The sequence below is a fragment of the Eretmochelys imbricata genome, chromosome 12, assembly GCF_965152235.1.
Source record: "Eretmochelys imbricata isolate rEreImb1 chromosome 12, rEreImb1.hap1, whole genome shotgun sequence".
Taxonomy (NCBI): Eukaryota; Metazoa; Chordata; order Testudines; family Cheloniidae; genus Eretmochelys; species Eretmochelys imbricata.
This window is the reverse complement of record NC_135583.1, coordinates 16,718,432-16,743,405: the sequence shown is the minus strand read 5'-3', so window position 1 is coordinate 16,743,405 and position 24,974 is coordinate 16,718,432. Positions and strand designations below refer to the sequence as shown.

At 41.2% G+C, this 24,974-nt stretch overlaps 1 protein-coding gene across 2 annotated transcripts in view; it reads left to right on the top strand.

The window, feature by feature from the left end:
- The first annotated feature begins 5,320 nt into the window (after nt 1-5,320).
- The window catches only part of ADCY7 (adenylate cyclase 7), a 119,718-nt gene continuing 100,064 nt past the window's right edge, over nt 5,321-24,974 (top strand). For both annotated transcript variants that reach the window (XM_077831520.1, XM_077831519.1), the window contains exons 1-2: nt 5,321-5,364; nt 14,672-14,796. The gene's annotated coding sequence lies outside the window, so the exon portion shown is untranslated. The remainder of the gene's footprint in view (nt 5,365-14,671; nt 14,797-24,974) is intronic.

Genomic DNA, 24,974 nt, shown 5'->3' with positions numbered 1-24,974 from the left:
AGTTAGAGTTTGGTGGTGGCAGTGGATATTCCAAGGACAAAGGATAAAATTAATTTGTACCTTGGGGAAGTTTTAACCTAAGCTGGTAAAAGTAAGCTTAGGAGGTTTTCATGCAGGTCCCCACATCTGTACCTAGAGTTCAGAGTGGGGGAGGAACCTTGACATGAGCGTACCCCAAAGTAATGAGCAAATCTGGTAACACTACTCATCGCATGAGGTGCCAACCACTAAAATTGGCAGAATGTTGCCATTTGAAAATCAAGCCCTAAATGTATGTCAAGTATAGTGACCTTTGCCTGGAAGATAAGTCAGCAACAATAAACAAGCAGAAAAAAATGCATGAGGGGACAATCTCAGAGTAACATCTACAGTGAAATGGCGTTTGCATATTAACTAGCATGACTCCATGTTTAGCATTTCCTCTTTTATATTTGTCAGATCTGTCTGGCTAGCACACTTTCTTATGGAAACTAGTAGTAGCCACACTCAACAGTTATGTGTATATATAGTTTTTGTTTGTAGAATGGTTTAGTACCAATGATAGAACTACCCAAAGACAACACTATATTGATTGCATTGGCATTTAGAGCTGAGTTTACGATGGTGTATGAAGACAGTATTTATACATATGTATATATGGCACTGAATAGTCTGTCCACTCTCAAGCGCCTCAGAATTTTGTTAAAGTGGTAAATGAAGTCCATCTGTTCTGAAATAAGGCCACTTATGATCTCAGCACAGCAGTATACTTTCCATTTCCTGCATTTCTTTAATCTTGTAATCTAATCCAAGTTTCAGTAAAAGAAAGGAGTTCTTTTTAACAACGTCTTCACTGAGATTTTATTTTTCCCTTGCAGTGACCAGGAGACTATAAAATGGATATTTTTCGTTGTTATTGAATAATACTGTGCACTTATATAGCTCCTTCTGGCTGAAGGTTTTAATCTTTTTCTAATGCTTTTTCGACATGATGTATGGAAGTATAATTAATCTCATTTTAAAAATGGGGAAGCAAGATACAGCAAGGTTAAGTGACTTACTTCAGCTTGCATATGAAAACTGTAGAAGAGCTGGGAATATAACCAAGCTTATTAATGCCCACTCCTGTGCTTACGCCACACAATCACTCTTTCTCCTCTATATCATTTTTAATATTCCCCTAAATAGGTAAAAGTGGATCATAATTTCTTTCCAAGACTAATTTAATTCCAGAAATGTTTTAATCATTGGGCAGCCTCAGAAAATCCCTGGCTCTTTATTTGCCCACCAACTCTTCAATGAGACTCAGAGAATTCAGTCAAAATGTTGTGTGTGTGGTATGTGAGTTCTGTATTAGCAGATTCATACTTTTGATGATAAGCTCAGATACATGATACTGGCCTACAGTACTTTTATCTGCTGGCTAACATTAAGTGTACTTTTCAAGAATGCATTACTGAGAAGCCCAACTTCTGCAGCGTGGGAAGCATAAACAGAAGATACCTTATGCACCAAAAGTACAGTTTTACCTTACTAACATAGTTTTGCAAGTATCGGGGGTAGCCGTGTTACTTTGTATCCACAAAAACAACAAGGAGTCCGGTGGCACCTTAAAGACTAACAGATTTATTTGAGAATAAGCTTTCGTGGGTAAAAACTTCTGAAGAAGTGGAGTTTTAACCCACAAAAGCTTATGCTCAAATAAATCTGTTAGTCTTTAAGGTGCCACCAGACTCCTTGTTGTTTTTATGGTTTAACAAGTCCCACTGTGTTTTGTGGTTTTCTTCTTATCTCTGGTGGGGGGGGGGGGCGCGTTGTCTATACCTTTTCTGCAGCCTTAGGCAAACTCACAAGTATCCACTTTTCACAGTCTGAGAGCAATCACTCCTGACTCGCAAACATTTTGAGATAGCTAATATTTTGCTACTCTGTATGCCCCTTAAGGGTCTGATCCAATGCCCAGCAAAATCAGTGGAAAGACTCCCAGTATGGCAGAGCCAGCCTTGCTCTGAGTCAGTTACCAGATGTCCAAAGTCTAGCTAATTAGGGCTGCAAAATCCACTGGAACACCAAAATAGTGCCCACTGACTGGACACTTGCATAAGAGCCTTGTGAATGAACAAGCACTCCTTTGGTCACTAAAATAGAAAAGCAGGCTCTGATTTCATCACAACCCACCCTGGTGACTTGTTCTAATCTCTCAGAGAGATCCCAGAGGATAGGTTTAGCTAAATTGCTATTCCACATGGATGGCTCTCATCATGAGAGTCTTATGAAGGGTTCCACGCCTCCTCGTCAAAGTTTATATATGGAACTACTAGAATGGTTAGTGAGGAGGCATGGTTTAAAGTGCTTTCAATATACTGATTATACTTGCTCTATTTCTTCATTTTGTCTGATTCAAAGAGTGCATTTGAACACCATTCTCAAATGTCTGGAGGAAACTGGGGACTGGCAAGACCATACTGGCTGAGGCTCAGTCCAAAGACTGAGGTGATGGTAGATTAAGAGAAGCAAATAGGGGACGTGGCAAAGATTGTCACTCTCTCTTAGCAAGAATGTCTGCCCACAATTAGTCAGTTGAGTTTGCATTTTAGGCACCGAGTTTGTCTAATAGCAGATTGAAGTCTATTGCATAGCAGTAGTTACTAGAGCTGCTTTTTTCCTTCTGCATCTAATCAGGTGTTGTAACCCTTTCTCTCCAATGCTGACCTCACTAGAGCCATCCATGCTCTGTCACTTCAAGTTTAGGTTGCTACAATATGCTCCAAACAGGGCTACTCCTTAAATCAATTCAAAGCTGCTGCAGAATGTGGCAGTCACTTGACAGGAGGTATATTTTACAGAGCACATGTCAGCGCATCAATGGTTTGCACTGGCTGCCTGTTGGTTTCCAGGGAGGTGGCCCACTGATTTCAATGGGCTTTGGATCAGGCCTTATACTGGAGATTAACAACACAGTATAACTATTATTTTATTACTCGTAAAGCACAGGCAACGTGATTAGCCCTATGCAAGACAAAATGAAGAGTCCCTGTAAATCAATATTGTTTCAAAAAAATGGGAAAAAAATCATGAAAAGAAATAAAAAGCCCAATTTAGAAAGGTTTATTTCTATGATCCTTCAAAAGTCAGGAAGCATTGCGTTGCACAAGGGTAGGGTGACCAGATAGCAAGTATGAAAAATCTGGACACTTTTTTTTTTTTTTGGTGGGTTATAGTTGCCTTTCTAAGACAAAGCCCCTTAATATCAGGACATCTGATCACCCTGCACAAGGGCCCCAGAGGCTAACATGAACAGTAACCTTCCTGTCACTTTTGCAAGCCCAGTACCCCCAGACTATACAGAGGAAGGTGGTATATAAAGAGTCACATTTGTTATTTTGCAATCACACGGCACTTCCTGGGGCCCAGTCCCCTTTTTTATTTTCACGGTAAAATACATACCTTTCCTTTGGGAATCTTCCCTGGACTGCTATGATGTCCAGGTGCAGGGAGTGTGTTAATTTAAAAGAAATGCAGAAACATTTACAGTTTGTGGAGCAACATTAAATTGGTAAGGGATCAAATGAATATGTCCTTTTTCAGGGTTTTGTTCCCCGCTCCCACACAGACTCACTGTGTGGACTCGAGCAAATCTCTGAGGGCAGCATTTTCACTCCTCTCTAAAGTTAATTATTCTACCTGAGCTTATTTCAAAGTCACTGTGCATCTTCCTCCAGCTGAAACCAATGGGAGCTGTGGGTGCTTAGCACTGCTGAAAAAGTAAGCACCATGGAGTCTGGGCATGCACAATCAGTGGCCAGTTTTGAAAACATTGGCTGTAAAGTCTCTGTGCTTTCAGGGTGTGATCCTGTATTCAGTGGGAGTGAATGTGCCCAGCCCTGGACAGCCCTTTGTTTTCCCAGCTGTAAAAGGGGAGAACAAAATATTCAGTGTTTTCCCAAGGGTGTCATCTAATTTATTGGTAAAATGCCTTGAGACCCTCAGCTGGATATCACTAGAAAGGGGCCGTGTTACTGTTTCCACCTCTACTTTCTGTGACTTTGGGCATGTTTCCTGAGCCAGCTGACTTCTGTAATAACAAAGGAGTTTTTGAGAAGCCCAGGTTGATGAAATTATATATCTTATCAGCCCCAGTAGAAGAGTTTGCAGAAACAGGAGAGTGAGAGCAGGTTGCAAAGGTCTGTAGATAAAGGAGCCTGTGTTTAATACACTCTAGCGGGGGGCGGGGGGAGACAGAAAACAGCATGAAGGCACTTCTCCTTTTATGTGTTTTTAGAATTGAAGCAAATCAAAACAGAAAACAAAGCGTTCGGATGCATAAGGAATAGGACAGTAAATAATGCTGAAATAGAATACCCCATATAAATCCAGGGAACACTGTGCTCAATTCTGGTAACCCTATGTCAAAAAGGATACAGCAGAACCAGAGGGGATTCAAAGACTTGCCACAGACGCGATTCGAAGCCTGGAAAAACGACATGTGAAAAGGCATGGGATTGTTTAGGTTCAGAAGGCAGCTCATAAAAGGAAGATACGATAAAGGCATACGGGAAAGAGAACGGCATGGAGGCGATGAATTGGGTGGCCCTGTTCGCTCCATCCCCCGTGAACAAAGGTCAGCGGGTGTAACTGCAAAGCCGCACGCAGCCGAAGAAGGAATGGCTCTTTCACAGCCAGCCTGCGGAATGCCTGGCAACCCGGCATCGCCGCCTCAGACCAAGAATGTAGCCGGCTTCCAGGGCAGGCCACTGGCAGGGAGAACAAGGCAATGCGGGGGAGGGGGAGAGAGCCCGGCGGTGCACAGCCAGGGTGAGCCAGAGAAATCTCTACCCACAAACCAGCGTCTCCCGCAGCCTGCTGGGGCCGGGCGGGCACCCCCGCGGCGGGCAGGCCATTTGTCAACGTCGCGCTGCTGGCTTCCCTGCGACTGGCACTGGCTGAAGCATCTGGTGCCGGCCCGGGGGCACGGGACAAGCTGGCCCCGGGATCTGAGCTCGGGCGGTGAGCCCGAGGTTGCTAGGAGCTATGCCTCGAAGGAGGCGGCTCCAGGGACTTCAGTCTCCCCCCTTAGCAGGCCCCCAGCCCGCCCCTGGGGCTGCCGCCGTGCCCCGCACCCCTGCCGGCTCCACCCGTTCCCCCCGCTCCTCCAGCCCCCGGGACGCCCGCTGCTCTTCGCACGGCACCGGGCGTCCGCCTCCCAGCGGCCCCCTCCGGCTCCGGCTCCGGCCCCGCCCCGGGGGCGAGCCCCTCCGCCCGGCCCGGCCCGGCCCGCGCCGCGCTCACCTGGCTGGCGGCGGCGCCGCTAGGGGGCAGGGAGCGCGCGGCGCCTTTCCGCCCCGGCTCGCCCAGGAGCCAGACGGGAGGCGCGACCCGCTGCAGGTGAGTGGCCGGCGGGAAGGGGCCCCCGGGTCCCCAGGCAGCGCAGCCCGCCGCGGGCTCGCCGGGCGGCAGCGCCCCGCAGCTTTCGTGGGCGCGGGCAAGGGAGCGAAGGGCAGGCTCCGGAGCAGCCAGCGACCCTCGCGTCCTCAAGCGCCTGGCTCCGCGCCGCCGCGGGCAGCCGGCCCCTGCCCCGAGCCCCTGGGGCTGCCCCGGGGGACCTGCCCTTTCACAGCACCCCGCTGCTGGTCCACAAGCCGGCTCCTGGCCACTGATCGCTCCGTTGGGCCAGCCCCCGGGAAGGGGTTTGTAGCACCGCCGGCTGGAGCCGCTGAAAGGGAAGGCGAAAGGGTCTTTTTTATCCTCTGCCAGCTAAGCGGCGCTCGGAGCTGTGTGTTTCCTCCGCTTTACCTGCCCCCCTCCCTGGTGCAATATCTTCTCTAAAACTCATCCTGGGGAATAGAAGTTACTTTTGGGTAATAGGGCGAGTTGCTAACTGGACAGAAAGTCAGCCTCTTCCTAAAGCAAGTTCAGTTTGCGACAGTTGTGTGTGTATCCCTCTAGTCTCTTCCATTCTCCTGTTCCCCAAGTGTTGAAGACAAGTCCTCCAGTTCTGGGCCCGGGTTCTCCAAACACACCCAGGCTTAATTTTACTATGCTGAGTAGTCCCTCAGTGGGAGTAAAGGTAAGCAAGTGTGTAAGTGTTTGTAGGATCAAGGCTTTAGAAATGAGACTTTGAGCTGACCTAGGTCAGAATCCCTTTGAATTTCATACAAAGTTCTAAAAGTGGTAATGACCGAAATATAAAATATTTTAAAAGAACTTATAGCTTTACAGTAACCCGGGCACACATGGAAGTTAGTGAGTCAGGATGTGTCACCATATGACAAATAGCAGACAAACTGCACCCAAGGAATCTGAATAGAGATGATGTAAGACTTGCCAGAACCTGTTTCTGAAGTTGATGCACTTGATGTTAGCAAATTATAGTAAAACCAATTGTGACAAAAATATGTGGCGAAGCATGATTGAGAACAGAAAAATGGAGTGAGCCAGATCATACGTTCCAATATGCATGCACAACTCCCATTGAAGTCAGTGAGAGTTTTACATGCATACTGGAGAGCAGAAGTTGTCCTGTGTGTTTAAATATTTTCTGTGTTAGAAATTCTCAATCCATAATCAGTGATGGATGGGCCTTTCTCTGTAGAAGAGGACAGCAGCAGACAAACAGTATTATCTCAGCATCTGAGAGTGGAAGTTATGGTTTAGCTGGTAAATCTTACTTGGGTCAGGAAGTTCTAATAAAACACTGAAGATACAGAACCTTTTGGTCCTGATCAATGTGTGTTTGTAAGAGGTTTATGTTAACCGAATGGAGATATTGAAATCTATAGCAGGAAGTTCTACAGACTACTTTCTGCAAAGACTTACACGTGTGCTTAACTTGATTGTATTGTGAGTAGTTCTATTGAAACTGCTTGCAGTGTGTGAAGCTAAACAGCTGTGTAAATCTTGACAGGATCAGGGCCTTAGTTAATGTTGACTCATTTAAGGTATAAATGATTTTCCATTAAAAGCAGTTGTCTTGAGGGGAGATACCACTAATTACATTTTTACAAGCTATAGCAGCTTCTGATAATAAAAATGCCCTGCTTTTGTAGATGTGAGGAAATCTGGTAAACTCAGGGGTTGATGATTGTTCCTTGATTACATAGGCCAGATGATTGAAAACATAACTTACTGGCCTTGTGTTTTGCACAGCAGAACAACATGAAGCCAGGAAGCTGTCTTAACAGTAGTGGAGTGTTTGGGTGCCTTTTTCTAATATTTCCACATAATGTGGCCTGACACATCACTGAAAGGGGTATTAGGAAATCAGAGAGAAAACTTGCAAATGTTTCTCAAGAGATTGGTCAATGTTTGGTAGGCCAAAAGAATCATACATCTGTGATTCACTTCTAATTTCAGTGGGAAAGTTTTACACTATGGAGACTTATGTGACTTCAGCTTAATAACTGGCTAAAAACATTCCAAAATGTTTACCAGGGCAATCAGACTCTATTATTGGTACTTTTTATTTGTTTGAGATAAATCAAGTACAACATTTTGTAATGTCATATTGTCATATAGTTAATACTGAAAACAGGGATCTCTCCAAAATCTATGAAGCCTAATGCTTATTTCATAAGTAGGTCTCTTTACAACTTTATGGTCTTTGGAAGTAATTTAGAATCTATTGAAGAAGCCAGGACTTGGTCAACAGGAGTGCTGACAATTGGAAAATACATTTGAAAGCAATTTTGAACTGTTTTAAAATAAATACTAACTACGGTATTTGAATTTGGCTCAGTAAGGAAAAATCTGCTGTTTTTCAGTGAGATGTAAATACTAAAAACATTTAGACAGTGTTTTCTGATTATGATTTGCTACAAGACAAAACACTGTTTTTTCCTGTAACAGGGACACTGGAAGATGAGCAAGCATTTTGAAGATAATTGATTAGAAAGAGAAATAACCAAAGGTTTTATTGTGTGTACACACACAGTCTAGCAGTCTTAATACCCTGTTCTGTAGTTCAAAATACTGAAGTATACTCTAAAGAAGGGATATGCACTTAAGGCCAGCACCAAAATACAAATTTAGAAGACCTACAGCTATTATGATAAAATATCTTTTGAAGATAGGTAGACACTGACAATATCGTAATATTCTTATTTATGTTTTAATAACAAATACTGAGAAAGAGAAAAGAAACTTTCTAAGAGGCTTAAATTATGACCTAAATCAAAATGCCTTTTATTTAAGGCATCCTGGTCTAAGAGTATTGGCTTATGAACTTTTTATTTATTTAAGAGTATTGGCTTATGAACTTTTTATTTGCTCTTTCCATCTCCTTTAATCATAAGATTAGATTGGTATGATGTCTGCTGTTAAAACCCATGATGGATTACACTTTGTGTGTGTGGTGACACAAATGGTTAGGTTTTGAAGATATTTACTTTGCAATGGTTGCCATTAAAGTCAACAGGGGCCAACAATCACCATGTGTGATACTGCAATTTTCCATTGTACTCAGAATGGAAAATAACAGTGATATCCAGAATGCCACTGTCTGGGCATAGTAGGTTCATGTTGACTTCCACTGTATGTCATGTAGCATGCCAGAGGCTACTGAGAACAGAAATCAGGATCCGTGGGCATTCTTGTAAAACAGCCATTGCATTTTTAAAATCGTTCCTAATAGGGCTGTTTATTAATCGCAGTTAACTCACGCGATTAACCAAAAAAAGTAATCATGATTATTTCCAGTTTTAATTGCACTATTAAACAATAGAATACCAATTGACATTTATTAAATATTTTGGATGTTTTACAACATTTTCAAATACATTGATTTCAATTACAATGCAGAATACAAAGTGTACAGTGCTCACTTTATATTCTTATTACAAATATTTGCACTGTAAAATGATAAACAAAAGAAATAGTATTTTTCAATTCATCTCATACAAGTACTGTAGTGCAATTTCTTTGCCATGAAAGCGCAACTTACAAATGTAGATTTTTTTTTTTTTACATAACTGCACTCAAAAATAAAACAATGTAAAACTTCAGAGCCTACAAGTCCACTCAGTCCTACTTCCTGTGCAGCCAATTGCTAAGACAAACAAGTCTGGTTACATTTACAGGAGATAATGCTGCCTTCATCTTATTTACATTGTCACCTGACAGTGAGAACAGACATTTGCATGGCACTTTTGTATCCAGCATTGCAAGGTATGTAAGTGCCAGATATGATAAACATTCATATGCCCCTTCATGTTTTGGCCACCATTCCAGAGGACATGCTTCCATGCTGATGATGATCATTTAAAAAAAAAAAGTGTTAATTAAATTGTTACTGAACTCCTTGGGGGAGAATTGTATATCTCCTGCTCTGTTTTACTCGCATTCTGCCATATATTTCATGTTATAGCGGTCTCAGATGATGACCCAGCATGTTGTTCGTTTTAAGAACGCTTTCACTGCAGATTTGACAAAATGCAAAAAAGGTACCAATGTGAGATTTCTAAAGATAGCTACAGCACTCGACCCAAGGTTTAAGAATCTGAAGTGCCTTCCAAATCTGAGATGGATGAGGTGTCAAGCATGCTTTCAGAAGTCTTAAAAGAGCAACACTCCGATGCGGGAAAGATGAAAACCGAACCACCAAAAAAGAAAATCAACCTTCTGCTGGTGGCAGCTGACTCAGATGATGAAAATGGAGATGTATCGGTCGCACTGCTTTGGATCGTCATCGAGCAGAACCTATCATCAGCATGGACGAATGTCCTCTGGAATGGTGGTTGAAGCATGACTGGACATATGAATCTTTAGCACATCTGGCACATAAATATCTTGCAACGCCAGTAAAAACGGTGCCATGTGAACACCTGTTCTCACTTTCAGGTGACATTGTAAACAAGAAGTGGGCAGCATTATTTCCTGCAAATGTAAACAAACTTGTTTGTCTGAGCGATTGGCTGAACATGAAATAGGGCTGAGAGGACTTGTAGGCTCTAAAGTTTTACATTGTTTTATTTTTGAATGCAGTTATTTGTTGTACATAATTCTACATTTGTAAGTTCAACTTTCATGATAAAGAGATTGCACTACAGTACTTGTATTAAGTGAATTGAAATACTGTTTCTTTTTTACAATGCAAGTATTTGTAATAACAAATAGCGAGCACTGTACGCTTTGTATTCTGTGTTGTAATTAAATCAAGATATTTGAAAATGTGGAGAACATCCAAAAATATTTATATAAATGGTATTCTATTATTGTTTAACAGCATGATTAAGTGCACAATTTTTTAATCGCAAAATTAATCGCATGATTGAGTTTTTTTAATCACTTGACAGCCCTAGTTTCTAGTGAAGCTAATGACAATGGGATTAATAGAAAACAAGAAAGATACTTAGGGACTGAATTATGGACATATTGATACCCATATGGCGTGTGCTAAGTGAAAGACCAGGTGATAATTTGGAGATAATTAATTTAGATGCTAGCCTAAATAGAAAACAGATAGCAGTGTCTCCATTTAATACATATGTTTGTGTGACTGGGAGTTATACATTCATCAAAAAAGACACTATATCTTTGGGAATTACAGAAAATCCTGGGGCTTCCCACTCTGCCTGGCTACAGATTTATTTCTTGAGTTATATCTTTGATTTAGGAATAATATAATAGATTTTAAGGCCAGAAAGGACTATTATGATCTAGTCTGACCTGTATAACACAGGCCATGGAATATCACTCAGTGATTCCTTTGTCAGTTGCATACTCCTGGCTGAACTGCAACATTTCTTTTAGAAAGCTATCCAGTCCATTTTGTAGTTGGGAATGTTTATTTTGTTTGCTTGCTTTGGGGTTTTGGATTTATATATAATGTATATAATATATATAAATATATAATGAATGTGAGACTTCACTAAGCACCTAGGGAACTTTTATGTTGAAAGTCTGTTGTGGTGGTTTTAGATTAAATGCTTGTGTTTTTACTCTGATTTTATTTTTAAAAAGATTGTTTTATTGATTATAGGTGTCCAGGTACCTGTCGCTGGGGAGGGATATAAAATTATAAATAAACCGATACTGGAGAAACAGGTTTCTTTTCTTGTCATTTGCTCTTCAGAATATCAAGGGCTGTCTGTGCTGCACAAGCACGTAGACTGATTAAGAAGTGACAGTAGTATATAAGTAAGCCCCTGCGTTTGCAGATTAAACCAATTTTTTAAAATAAAAATTCCTGGGTTTTGTTTTTCACTCTACTTTTGTATCATTCAAATATATAAAAATACTTGTTTTATTAGGAAATCACAATACATTGCATGAGATAGTGTAGGGCCTTACCAAATTCACGGCCATCGAAAAATGCATCACGGACTGTGAAATCTGTGTCGTTCTTTCCCCCCGCCCATGAAATCTGGTCTTTTGTGTGCTTTTACCCTATGCTATACAGATTTCACGAGGGAGATCAGTATTTCTCAAATTGGGGCTCCTGACCCAAAAGGGAGTTGCAGGGGGTCACAAGGTTATTTTAGGGGGGGTTTCAGTATTGCCACCCTTACTTCTGCACTGCTGCCTTCAGAGCTGGGTGGCCCGAGAGCGGTGGCTGCTGACTGAGAGCCCAGTTCTGCAGGCAGCAGCACAGAAGTAAGGGTGGCAACTCCACACCAGGCCAGCCTTACTTCTGCGCTGCTGCTGGCGGCTCTGCCTTCAGAGCTGGGCTCTTGATCAGCAGCTGCCGCTCTCCAACTCTGAAGGCAGCGGCGCCGCCAGCAGCTGCTCAGAAGTAAGGGTAGCCGGACCGCAATCCCGCCGACAATAACCTTGTGACCCCCGCCCTCCCCCACAACTCCTTTATGGGTCAGGACCCCTACAATTACAACACTGTGAAACTTCAGTTTTAAAGAGCTAAAATCCATGAAATTTACAATTTTTAAAATTCTAGGACTGTGAAATTGACCAAAATGGATCATGCATTTGGTAAGGCCCTAGATATATGTATTATGATAACACATTAGTCTGTGTGTATATGCAAAGCTGCCTGTTGAAGTAAGGCTATGTATTAATCTAGAACAGAGATGGGCTAACTTTTTGTCCAGAAGGCTGCATCGGGTGCGAAACTGTATGGAGGGCTGGGTAGGGAAGGCTGTTCCTCCCAAAACAGCCTGCCCCCCCCATTCGCCCCTCCCACTTCCTGCACCTTGACTGTCTGTCTCCCTCAGAACCCCTGCCCCAAACCGCCTCCCCCCAGGATTCCCACGCCCTATCCAACCCCTCCTGTTCCCCGACCCCTGACTGCCCCAGAACCTCTGCCCCATCCAACCGCTCCCTGTCGCCTGACTGCCCCTTGGGACCACCCCACCCCTAACCGCCCCTGCTCCCTGTCCCCTGACTGCCCCCCGGGACCTCCTACCCAACCCCCCCACCCCACCGCTGCGTGCGCCGCTGCTGCCCCCTTACCATGCCGCTCAGAGCAGCAGGAGCTCACAGCCCCGCTGCTCATGTGGCTGCGTGGCTACGTGGGAGGGGGAACAGCAGGGGAGGGGCCAGGGGCAAGACTCTTGGGCCAGGACTCAGGGGCCGGACAGGATGGTCCCGCGGGCCGTAGTTTGCTCACCTCTGGTCTAGAAGATTCACACAATAAACAAACAGGCACGCACGCAAGCTCTGAAGCGTGTGTGCATCTGAACATACTGATGAATCTCACGCCCACCACGTACGCTTTTCAAGCTGTAAGCAGATAACAGTTTAAAGATTTGACATACTAAAATGGGAAGAAAATGAAAATCTATGTCAGAATACGTTTCAGAACACAAGGAAGTATTCAAAAGTTTAAAAAAAAAAAGGAGAAAAGGATGAAGTTGAGTGTATGCGCTACAAATGGTGTGACCCAATTATTACATGTAAATATTTATAGGCTAATAGTTCGATGTCTGCAACATTAAACTGTTTGGTCAAATGAAAAGTTTCATTTGGGATTAGAGAGATATTGTTTTATTAAACTCAGAGGTGGCATTGTGTTTTGAGTTCTGATTTAGTTCTGCCACAAGCCACATTGATGAACAGAATTCAGAGCATTAATCTACTGAATACTCCCCTTCCCCTGCATCTTTCCGTCCACCAAAATAAATCCTGATATTGACCCAGAAAAATTATTAATAGTTTTTTGCACTGATTTTTTACATGTTTTTGTTGTGGTGGTAATAAACACTGATAAATCCCTGGGAAAAATTAAATAAAATTAAAACTGAAAATGAAGGGCCCTATGAATGAGAAGTACCGCATACCAGCGGTGGGTATTTTCTGGCTCTCCTTAACTAGTATTGAAAATGGTTTGGTTATTGTGGAGACGTAACACCTGACACAACCCTCATGCTTCATTCTGGGTTGACAAGGAGCAAGGTTTTCCAAAGGTGGGTTATTTTTCTATCCACATGGGGATGTGGATCCAAGGGAGAGAACATGAGTAGAGATGCAATAGTTAGGATTTTCAGAGGAGATTTTAGGTGGTAGGTGCAATTCCTTGAGGCTTCTTCTGAAAATCCCAGTTTATGGGTCTGATTGAGCACAACTTTACTTCCGCGCATAATGCTTAATACTGCTACTATTATTTAGAACAAGATTTTGATACCTGTACTCTCACTCAGTTGCACCTTACTTCATGAATTGTTCCATTGACTTCAGTGTGGTACACTTTTTAACATGGGTTAAGATATTAGAATCTGACCCTTAGTGACTAGTCCCATTTGAAGTCACATGAGGACTGGACTCTCGTTGATCTAAACTAGCTTTACTATCCTCCCCACCTTCCTTGAGAAGGTGCCCAGTCATTACTAAAGTTCTTCAGGAAAGTTCTTTAAACATCTCAACAGTAGTATAGTTTCAAAAACTGAGTATTTCTTCTAGGGATTATAAGTGGTGGACAGTAAATATTAATGAAAGAAACAAAGGATCTGTATTTTAAAAAAGATAAAAGCTACAAAGATTCAAGATGATTATTTGGTAGGTTGACAGGATATTACAGCTGATAAGCTTGTATTTTTGCCTGTTAGTCAAATCGGATCATAATCTATTAAAATCAGGAAGTGCACATTCATCCTCAGCTTAATATATTTTCAAAAATAGAGTAATTTGTAAGTAATACCTCCATGAAACCCTGAAATCTAGTGTTCACTGATACATACATTTTACTGTTCGAAATGGGGAAAAAAGAGGAAACATTTTGAGTATTTCAAAACTATTCAGTAGGGTTCTTAATGGGAGATATGTAGCAACATACGTTTAAAAATTCACCATTGTAGCTTTTCCTGTGCATACAAGTGATACTGAAGATACTAAATCTTTATCATACTTGAATTTATTGATCTTGCTGCTTAGTAACCATATTGTAGGAATCTTTTTTTTCAGGAAAGTGTTAAAATCTGTATCAAGTTTGGATATTTTTGTAGGTTTTAGATCCAATCCTGTGAAGACTTATGAACTGCTTAACTTTGCGCTCATTGACTTGATGTGGCCAAACTAAGCACGCATGCAAGTCTCTGTGTGATTGGGGATTTATTAGGAATATATCTGTATTTTGAACTCCATCTTCAGCTATATTGCTTATCTTCTTTCTAACTGCGAAGAATGGAGCTTTAAGTAGGTGAACAATTTGCTGTACGCTGACTTTGAAATATGTGGGGAATTGATGTAAAGACATTACAAGCACTCATCTATTGAATGTAAGAATCCTTTACGCAATGTTTTGCAGATCCAGGCAGCTGCCTGTGCAAGTTACGACTTATGTTGGTGGACTGTATTCAGATGGAATTTAACTTCAAAGTTAAATTGTTTAAAAAAAACAAATTTTCAGTCACAAGCCAGTGAAAGTTCATGGTGAGTTTCACATTCTTTTAGTATTATCCTAAGTATTCAATTTTTTTTTTTAAAAAAGTGGCACAACTTAAACTTGACTGTGCCGCGTACACTAAAACTGATATTTCAAAATATTGGACACATTTTCTGTTACGTAACATAAAAGGCTGAGCTGTTGAACCTTATAATTCAGGTGAGTGGCTTTTTGATTGAAATTTTATTTGGGTTGCCTATATTGTTATCAGTTGTTTTGTTGAATTTGAGCAGTAAACTTCCTTTATTGAAATTTAAAATGTAAGTGGTTTAACATACCTGAGGTATAAATGAAAATATGAAACTGTGGCCCTGATTCTGCAGTGAGCTGTGCATAGACAGAAACCTCTGCTTATGCAGAGACTCACTGAAATCACTGGGGAGTATATTACAGGATCAGGGCCTTTTATCTGTAAATAAAATACAAAAATAGACTCTCTTCTGATTGATAAAATGCTGTGAAGGTCTTTGTGATCTGGTTTAGCACTGAAAATTAACTTGTGGCAGTTCTTAGTTAATTTTCAGTCTCTTGTTGCCTTAGCTAAAAGAAAAGAGCTTCCCCCCATGCTTACTGGGTCATTGTGGTTAATTTCTTGATCAGTTTGGAAGTTCATTGTTAAAGTTCCATATGCGAACTTGTACTTTTCTGTCATTGAAGAGTTCCAAAAGAGGTACTTCCCAAAACATTTGGAGAGGGGCATGTTTCCTATGTTTTTGGAACATATGGAATGTAAATGGAAAATAATAGCGGTGTTACCATATGTATCACAGTAGAATTATAGACAATAAACAACTGGTACTGGTTAGATACATGTGGCAAGTCAGTATTACTGTTAGGATTAATATTTTTGTTTGTTTACACCTTTAAAAAAATTAACTCAAAACTGCAAACTGTGCAGTTAACTTGTGTACATAGCCACAGGTTCCTATTGCTGTGGCTTTTCTTCTAGCTCCCTTCTTTTTGGGCGGGAATATACTTAAAAAGCTGCAGCTTCACCTCTGTCATGCGTTAGTAAAGATTCTGCTATGCCAGCGGGAGGGCTTCTGTCTGCACTAGGAGTTGTGCTGATATAACTGCATCGCTCCAAGGCATGGATTTTTCACATGCCTGAACGACGTAGTTATACTGCGATAAGTTTGCTGTGTAGACCTGGCCTTACTAAGCCCACCTGTTGCATTGCCTTAAATTGGACAGAACGCTCTTCAGAATATAGACTCTCTCTCGTGTGTAGGGCCCTACCAAATTCACGGACATGAAAACGGGTCACAGACCATGAAATCTGGTCTTTTGTGTGCTTTTACTCTAAACTATACAGATTTCATGGGAGAGACCAGTGTTTCTCAAATTGGGGGCCCTGACCCAAAAGGGAGTTGTGGGCGGGGGGAGGTGTCGCAAGGTTAGTTTAGGGGAGTCGCAGTATTTCCACCCTTACTTCTGTGCTACCTTCAGAGATGGTCTAGAATTCATCTATGGGTCAGATCCCTAAAATTAAAACACTGCGAAATTTCAGGTTTAAATAGCTGAAATAATGAAATTTACGATTTTCAAAATCCAATGACCATGAAATTGACCAAAATGGACCGTGAATTTGGTAGGGCTCTAATTATGTGGTTGTAAGAGCACTGATTTGGGCCTTTGGGCGATGATGCTATAGGCACATTGAATATATACTAATGTGCCTGATGAACACACAGCTGTGTGACTGGTATAATTGTTTTGTTCAATAATACTTCTAACACTTTTCATGTGTCGATGATTACCAAGGCAAGTATCCTCTCCATTTCAGGCATAAAAAGTTAAGTAACTTGCCCACAGTCATGCAATTATGAATGGCAAAGTCAGGATTAGAACTTGGGTCTCCCAGCCCTCAGTTCTTGCCCTATCCACAGGATTGCTCTGTCTCATAGCTTGGTAATGGAGTTAAGATATGTGTGTTTATGTTGCAGGGTATCCTTCAAACCTCCTTTGTTTTAATACAAACCAAACATTCTCTTCCATAATAGTTACTGCAATCCAATTGTCATAGGCTATCACTGGGTTATATTGGAATCCTAATAGTTTATTGTGCATGGGTTTTTCAGTGATTTCAAACAAACAAAAAGCAGCCCGATTCAAGGTACTGTTTCCTTCAGGATCAATGGCAAAAACTCTTCCCTCCCCATACTACTGTGCACTGGCTGCTGTCCCCTGAGTCAAGAGAGAGCTGTGTTTCATTGCTACTACGTGTACGTATGAGTAGCTGTAAGGCATTTCAGGATGCATGTAATTATTATTCTGTAACTAGAAATGAGGATCAAAGACTGTGTTTTATATGGCCCACTTTCTTTTCTTATGTGAATAAATGGCAGATTCTGGGTAAAAATAAAAATGACAAAGGCCACCAAAATTATAATGAAACAGTTAAATAACAGATAGGAACTTTTTGTTCCTGTGAACCTGACTGAACATACTCCTGGCAATGAAGAATCAATGTTGCACTGAAGTTTCCATATGCTGGAGGTTTATAGGGTATATTTGCTGGTCATACTTAAGCAGCTTTCTGTACCCTTCTACTAACAAGTTGCTGAAGCTGAATTCGAAGATGACCTTGCTATGTATTCAAATGCTCAATAACCTATGTGTTATGTATTACTTTTTGCTAAAAAGTAATACAGTCCCTTGTATCATTTTCTCTTACAAGAGCAATGTAGATAACTGCCGTTTAGCATGTGACCTGTACAAGTCAGAGTTTTCTAATTTGCAAGATTGTTATAACACTTTCTGCAAGGGAATCACATCATGGCTTTGTCAGTAGTTGAACAGGACAACATTGAATCTTTTCCTATGCATCTAGATATATTGAACACATCAAGACACCTAGTCTTGTTACCCTGCTGTATAGCCCAGCCAAACCCGTGTGGGCAGAGCTGGCAGAGGTGTGCCTGGAAATTAAGGGTATCTGGTGGTGTGTAGGGACAGCTGCATTGATGGATCTATTCTGTCATGAATCCACTGTATAGTTACTCCTGTGGAGTGGGAGCATACCAACAGCAGGGGGTTTTAAAGTACTTCCTCTGCTGCTCCTCAGCCAAAGTGGTGGGTTAAAGAAGGATTTTTTCATGCTGCTGTGCAGAACACCAGTGGAAAGCCTGGTCCCGCTGGGAAGTGGTTTGAAATATCTACCATCCAGTATACTTGTTATAAATTTACTGAAAAAATATCCCCTAAAATGGCTTGCCTAAATTTCTTAAGACTTTACAGAAAACGTCTCCTGGGACCTATGACAGGCCAAAAGTAGTCTGTGTGTTGGGGTCAGAAACAGGGCTTGAGTGTATGAAAGAGTACAAAGGGTCAAACAGCATAGCAAACTCAATCAGCAGCCATGTAAGAACAAGAACACTTTCATGCACACCAAAACGTTGGACTTTTTTCCACTCATTGGAAGTGTAAATAAACTGAAAGGCGGTTGACTAAACGAGGCACGTTGTTAGCGTTTCCTCAGCGACATTGTATTGTCAGGAAACTTGCCAGTTGCCTCTTGGCAATACGTTGTGGCATCATTGGAATAGCAGAAAGTGCTACTGAGTCAGACATGTATCAACAGCCTTTTGCAGGTGTGTGAGTCACCATGGGACTGTCAAGAATTTACCAAGAGTGAAGGAATCATCCAATGCCCCACAAAACATTCTGTATTTCTCTGAGACACTTAGTTAATAAAGTAATACATTCCTGTTTATAATACTCCCTTTGTAAAAGGCTGGTGTTCAGAGCCAAGGGCTTTGGATCTAATAGCAATAGAAGTAATGTAAAGAGTATTTTGTAAAAGTGACTTTGATTAAGCTGGGAGGTCTTAGAGTACATGTCTTGTATCAGGAGCAGCCTTATCGTAAATGCCTAAGATAGGCTGATAAATTTGAGACTACATGTGACTGATGATTATACTGGTCGTGATTTTAATCTCTCTTTTTTAACCAGTTCAAGGGTTTATTGTAATGGTATTTAGCAGCTCATGGTCTTCATTTGCACTGTATTTGCTGGATGCTGGGAGTTTGTGTCCAAATTATTGTTAGTTGTGCTTTTATATAGAATTTATTTTTGTTATGCTGGAGGCTTATTTTCAAAGAACTTTGGTGAATGATCAGATCCCACCTAGTGATGAGTCACTTTAACTCAGACATACAGTTTTCCATCCATATAACCTGCATGATGAAGAAAAAAACTAATTCCAATAAAATGGTAAGGTAAACCACAGAAGATTGAATACAAGTAGGCAGAAGTCGGAGGGCTGGATCCAAAGCCCACTGAAGTCAACGAGAGCCTTTCCATTGACTTCAGTTGGCTCTGGTCAGGCCTTATGGTCCTGATTCTTCAAGGTGTTGAGTGCTTCATGCAAGGTGCCAAACACGGTTAACTCCTTCAGCATCAATTGGAGTGGAGGGCACTCAGCACCTTGTACAGAGTGAGCCTAACAGCTCACAGGATGGAGGACTTTAATGCTGAAGCAAACTTGAGTTGGAGGTAGTGAGAGGAGAAAAACATTTATACAGAGAGAATAGTTGGTGGGTTGTGTGTATGTGTCTCTCCCATCAACCACTGCTGTAGTTAGGGTGACCAGACGTCCCAATTTTTAGGTCTTTGTCCCGCGTCCCGACTGATGCACGATCGGGACGCAATTTGTCCCGATATTGCAGCTTTGGCTGCTCCGGCGTTTTCTTTTTTTTTTTTTTTGCTTCGGCAACTCCGGTTGCTTTTTTTTTTTTTTTTTGCTTCCCCATGTGTCCCGATATTTTCTCAGTTTCATCTGGTCACCCTACCTGCAGTTGAAGTTAGATGGGGTTTAATAAGAAATATGTCCTAGCAGCAAAACACAGATCCAGCTTGAATTTCCTCAGGTTGAGTGGGAGTTTGGATCTGGGATTTGGTTTACAAGCCTGTTTCTAGCCTAATAAGATGCCTGCCTGGTTTTGCACTTTAGCCCTATTTTATAATGGCTTCAGTCTATTGCAACAGCGTTAGTATTTAGCAAATATGCAAAGAGAAATGTTGAAAAACATGTGATGGGTGCATATATTTGTTTAAATATTGATAGATTTGAAAGTTTTGTTCCAGGGTGAAAGCCCTTCTTTAAAACAGCTTTAAAAGAGGAAAATCAGATGGATTGATTCAGGTACTTTTTATTTTAATCTATGTAAATGCTTAGCATCTTGTTATATTAACTATAGGCGAAAAATGGAGTATTTTCATAGGTAGTCATCAGACATGACCCGTGCAGTTTCCAACCGGGTAATCAATTTAATGGATTGACATTTGAGATAGACGATTTCTGTGGAATAAGGTGTTATAGGTTACTGGCATGACTCATTTTAGTTAGACATCTGGACGAGAGGTCAGTGTGTATAGATAGTGTGCGCACTTGGCACCTGCTGGGAATACGAGCACCTCTGACAATCTGGCTCTCAATGGGGGGAAAATGAGTTCATGAGAAAATGATTTCAAACAGTTAATTTTACAGTAAATTAAAATGTTGGCTCTAATCTCCTTCCCCTTTTCCCTCCTGATGCTGCCTATGAAAGAGGACTATGTCAGGCATACATGGGGTTGTGGGGTCAGTATGTGGGAGGACAGCAGCTCTGTGGTATGTTCCCCCTTACTCACAGAGGGGTTCTAGAGGACTGAGGATGCTGGTCCAAAGAGGCCTGTTAGAAGCAGCAGTAAGACCGAGTTAGCTGAACTGAGCAAAGCCCATCTCATTTTTGTCTACATCTTGGGATCAACACCGGTACAGCTACCCCCACTGATGGCTGAATTGAGGCTATTTCTGAGCACAGTATCTCTTCCTCTCTGAAAGTGGAACCTGAATGTGAAGAAATTCAGTTTTTCCCCTAAATCAGCACGATCTAAAAGTAATTTCAGATGTTCATGAACTTGTTTAAGTTTGGCCTCTTGGGGCCCAAGTCTGCTCTTTTATACATCTGATGTCAAGCCATGTCCACACTACCACCTTTGTCAGTACAATTTCTCTCTCATAGGTGTGAAAAAAACCACGCCCCTGAGAGACATAAGTTACACAGACAGAAGCGCCGGTGTGGAATAGCTACCGCTGCTCATGGCAGTGGCTTTATTATGTCGACGGGCGAGCTCTCTCCTTCTGACATAGAGTGGCTATGTGAGCAATCTTACAGCAGTGTATCGGCACAGCTGTGCTGCTGTTAGCTCGCTAGTTGTAGACATGGCCTCAGTCTCGCTGAAGTCAACAGGAGTCATGCATATGTATGAAAGGGCAGAACTGGTTCTCTTTGGAATAGCCTAGAAGCATAAATGTGGTTTTGCTGTGAGAAGTGGCTCTGTAAAATGGCACCTTTTTTACTCCGGGTTTGTATTCAGAGGCACAACCAAATGAGGTTTGATGTCTGCTGGCGCTGCAGAAATGCCATTCTGAGCAAGTGGAAGTGAACCGGATTGTATTCCGGTTCAAGTATCATCAACAGAATTGTCAGCAAAATTCCAATTCTTTTCACAGATGAAAGGGTTTGTGTATTTAACTCTGCCTGTACAGCAGGAAACTAAATGTAAAAAATATTTCAGTGTAGCCTTTTTAAACTGATCTGTATTTTTTTTGACAAGTTCCTGATGAGCATCCTGTTTCAGATTTACTCATTTTTATTTTTAGACTGTGCTCCGCTTAGCATGTGCATAGTAACAACTGCCAAAAAAACCCCTAACCCCCCCCACCCCTTAGGATATTACAAACAAAAAAAACCCCCTCTTTGTCCCACTGCAGTGACAAATGTGTTGATTCATAATTGTGCTGCAGGTTAATGAAATGCATTGTGTTTGGATGTAACATTCAGTTTTTCAGTGTTCTTTGCCTGCATGCGTTTGAGATTTCTACATTTTGTAAAGTAATTAAATTTAGGAGTTACTCTGAGATTGTGATTTAAAAAAATATATATTTTTTTTAGCTTCAGCTTCTAAGGGAAGTGGAAAACAATGCAACTATCTGAAAAATCAAAATGAGATTCAATGGAATATTTGTATTTATAGTCCAACAAACGTGCATAGTGCTGGACAGACAAAAGGTCCATTCGCCAGAGAGCTTACACGTTGTTAAATTACGTATATATTCAGAACTCACTTACCGTTTTAGAACACCCTGTGGCAGTATGGGTAGATTCCTCCAACAGCACTGGTTGAGGGGATTAGCTGGATGATTCTGGTATGATGATGACCAGTGAGATAGTTTCCATGGTGGTATATAAATTGGCTTACAGTGGAATTCACAGATAATGTACAGTAGAACCTCAGAGTTATGAACAGCTTGGGAATGGAGGTTGTTCGTAACTCTGAACAAAATATTATGGTGGTTCTTTCAAAAGTTTACAACTGAACATTGACTTTATACAGTTTTGAAACTTTATTATGTAGAAGAAAAATGCTGCTTCCCCCCACCCCTTTTTTTGTAGTTTTCATTTAACACAGTACTATACTGTATTTGCTTTTTTTTGTGTGTGTCCCTGCTGCTTCTTGATTGTGTACTTCGGTTTCCAAATGTGGTGTGTGGTTGACTGGTCAGTTCCTAACTCTGGTGACAGTAACTCTGAGGTTCTACTGTACTGAAAAGGATGGTTGGGGAAATCTTGTTTTTCTTCATGTTAGTGTTGCAAAGCTCTTGGTAGATTTAAAACACATTGTTGATTGATTTGCACTGGCCTTGGCTTCACTTGCTATGAGCGTTTACAAACCATATCCAGCCAGAGTTCAAATGTGGTTGCAGCCAAACTGTTTTCTCAGACTAGCCCTAAATACTGTTTTTGAACATGGGATTAACCTATTTTGGTCTCCATCCACACAGCCTGGCCAAACCATTTTATAAACTGGTTATTAAATAATGTCTAACCGTAACCAAGTGTTCTTAGAACAATTAGAATAGCAGAATAATTAGACAATTAAGGAAATAGTAATATTGACACAATAATTGGACAGATAACTCATTCAGGCTTTAACCTATGTTCTCTATCCAGTGATATTCTTAAAAAATAACTCTAACATCTGGATATCTTGGACTGGTTCCTTTGTGCATCTAACATATTGCTCTTGTACATGTCCTTCTAGCCTGAAATCGTGCCAGTCCCCCTGTATGTAAAACTAAATTTTTGGAACCAGATTACGTTTTTGGAGTCGTGTTGTTCCAAGGTGCCAGGGATATTTCATTGTGCTCCCCTAGTTTTGTATAGATGAGTAGCTACTGCAAAGTCCCTGTACTGTGAAAATATAGCCTTGCAGATTTCAGGGCAGAAAATTAGACAACAGTAATTTAGTATTGGTTATTTATATGTTTTTCTATAATGGGGGAAACTTTTTACAAAGCAGTGACCTGGGAGGAGAGAGAGTTTTAATTACTGTGTTGAAAAAATCATGAGTCAAGACCCCAAAATCATGAGTGTCTTAAAATCCACAAGATTTTAGAAAAAATAATGTTGGTACTTATTTACCTTCTCATTTTTTGAGCCTTTATATAGACTCGCTCAAGGTTTTCTCCACCCCTCTGAGACCTAGAAACTCCCCCCCCCCCTTTTTTTTTTTCTTAAGTAAAAATGTCATCTTTAAATAATCACTCCAGGAGCTGGTGCTGTAAGAAAACTACCACATATTGCAAGACGCACTCTAAAGCCATTGGCGTCTCCAGCACTGCCCTTGTGAACGATGTTGATGAGTTTGTGTTGGCTCTTTTCTTTCTCCACAGAGAAGTCAACTGATTTGCAAGACATGTTGATGTGACACAACGCTGCTCCATCTTCCAGCCTATGAAAATATCTATGCAAATGTATACAACTTGAGTGGTGCATGAAACAGAAACATTTGGCAAGGGCCATGTACTGTAGCATGTGAGATGTCTTTGTATGGGTACTGCTACTCTTTTGTACTCGTAACGTAGCGCATAGTGGGAGTAGTTTGAGTGTATCTGAGCTCTGAACAGGAACTGGGGCTGTGGCTGGTCATGGGTTGTGGTGCAGAAACAAACATCTGTTTGTGTCAGCGCATTTCATATCTAGCATTTTGCAGTAGTTCCTGCCAGCGTAGTGCTATTCTTTTATTCTGGATTTACCAGCCTGAAACAGTGAAGTTATTCTGGGCTCAAAAAGATTTCCATGCACTCTGTTTTCTTTAATATGGCTTCTACTGAATCCTCCCCAGCCTCACTGTGCTTGTACCAAAGATAATTGCAGAAGTCCTTTCAGTTTGTACTGTGGTAGATCAGGCCTACTCCAAAACCCAGAAGCCCACACAGAGGGATAATGAAAAGGTAAAATGGGAACTAGTTCCATTGTTTTCAGTGGGGCTGGTCATGGAGCAAGGTTCTGCATAAAGCTAGGAGGATCAGAACCTAGGGCCTGGAACTTGCACTGGATAGTGAGAGGTTGGATGTTACTCATACTATGAGGAGCCCTGTTGAAGTCAGTGGGCCTCTGGAGGGGTTCAGTAGTAAAAGTTGCAAGATCAGAGCCTAAATGTCCATTCCTCATGGCACAAACCACATGCAGAGACTGGAGTTTACAGTTATCTACAGGTGTTTGTAGCTGTGAGCACAAATGCCTTTTTTTTTAAAAAAGTCTGTGTATATATATATATTATTAAATACTATATATATATAGTATTTAATAATAAATGATATATCATTTATATTATTGTTTTCTGCTCACCTCACTCAGAGAACAGATTTCTTGTATTTTCAAAAATATTTTCCTGTGGGCTGCGATCAAGCATGGAAACACCAACACAAAAGGAGAGGGTTTTCTCTTTAATAAAGAAAACAAAAAAACACAAACAAATGAGCAAACAAAAATTAAGATGAAAGTTAATTTGCTCCCTTAACTATAACATTTACTACTGTAAAGGTTATGTCTGTAAATCTTCAGTAATTCTGTATTTGGTCTGGATCATTAAAGATGTTGATTTGTATTCATTGTGATACAGCATGATTAATTTTTAACCATGACAACTGTCGTGTGTCATCATTATCTAGTGTCCACAATCCATGCAAATATCTGTGTGGAAATTTACCTTTATCTTTTGTGCTTGGAGATGGGAGGTTGCAACACAGCTTTTACTATCATGCTATCTCGTAAGTAGGGTTGCATATATCTATTTTTGGAGTGGAGATCCCAGTTTGATTTTAGTTATATAT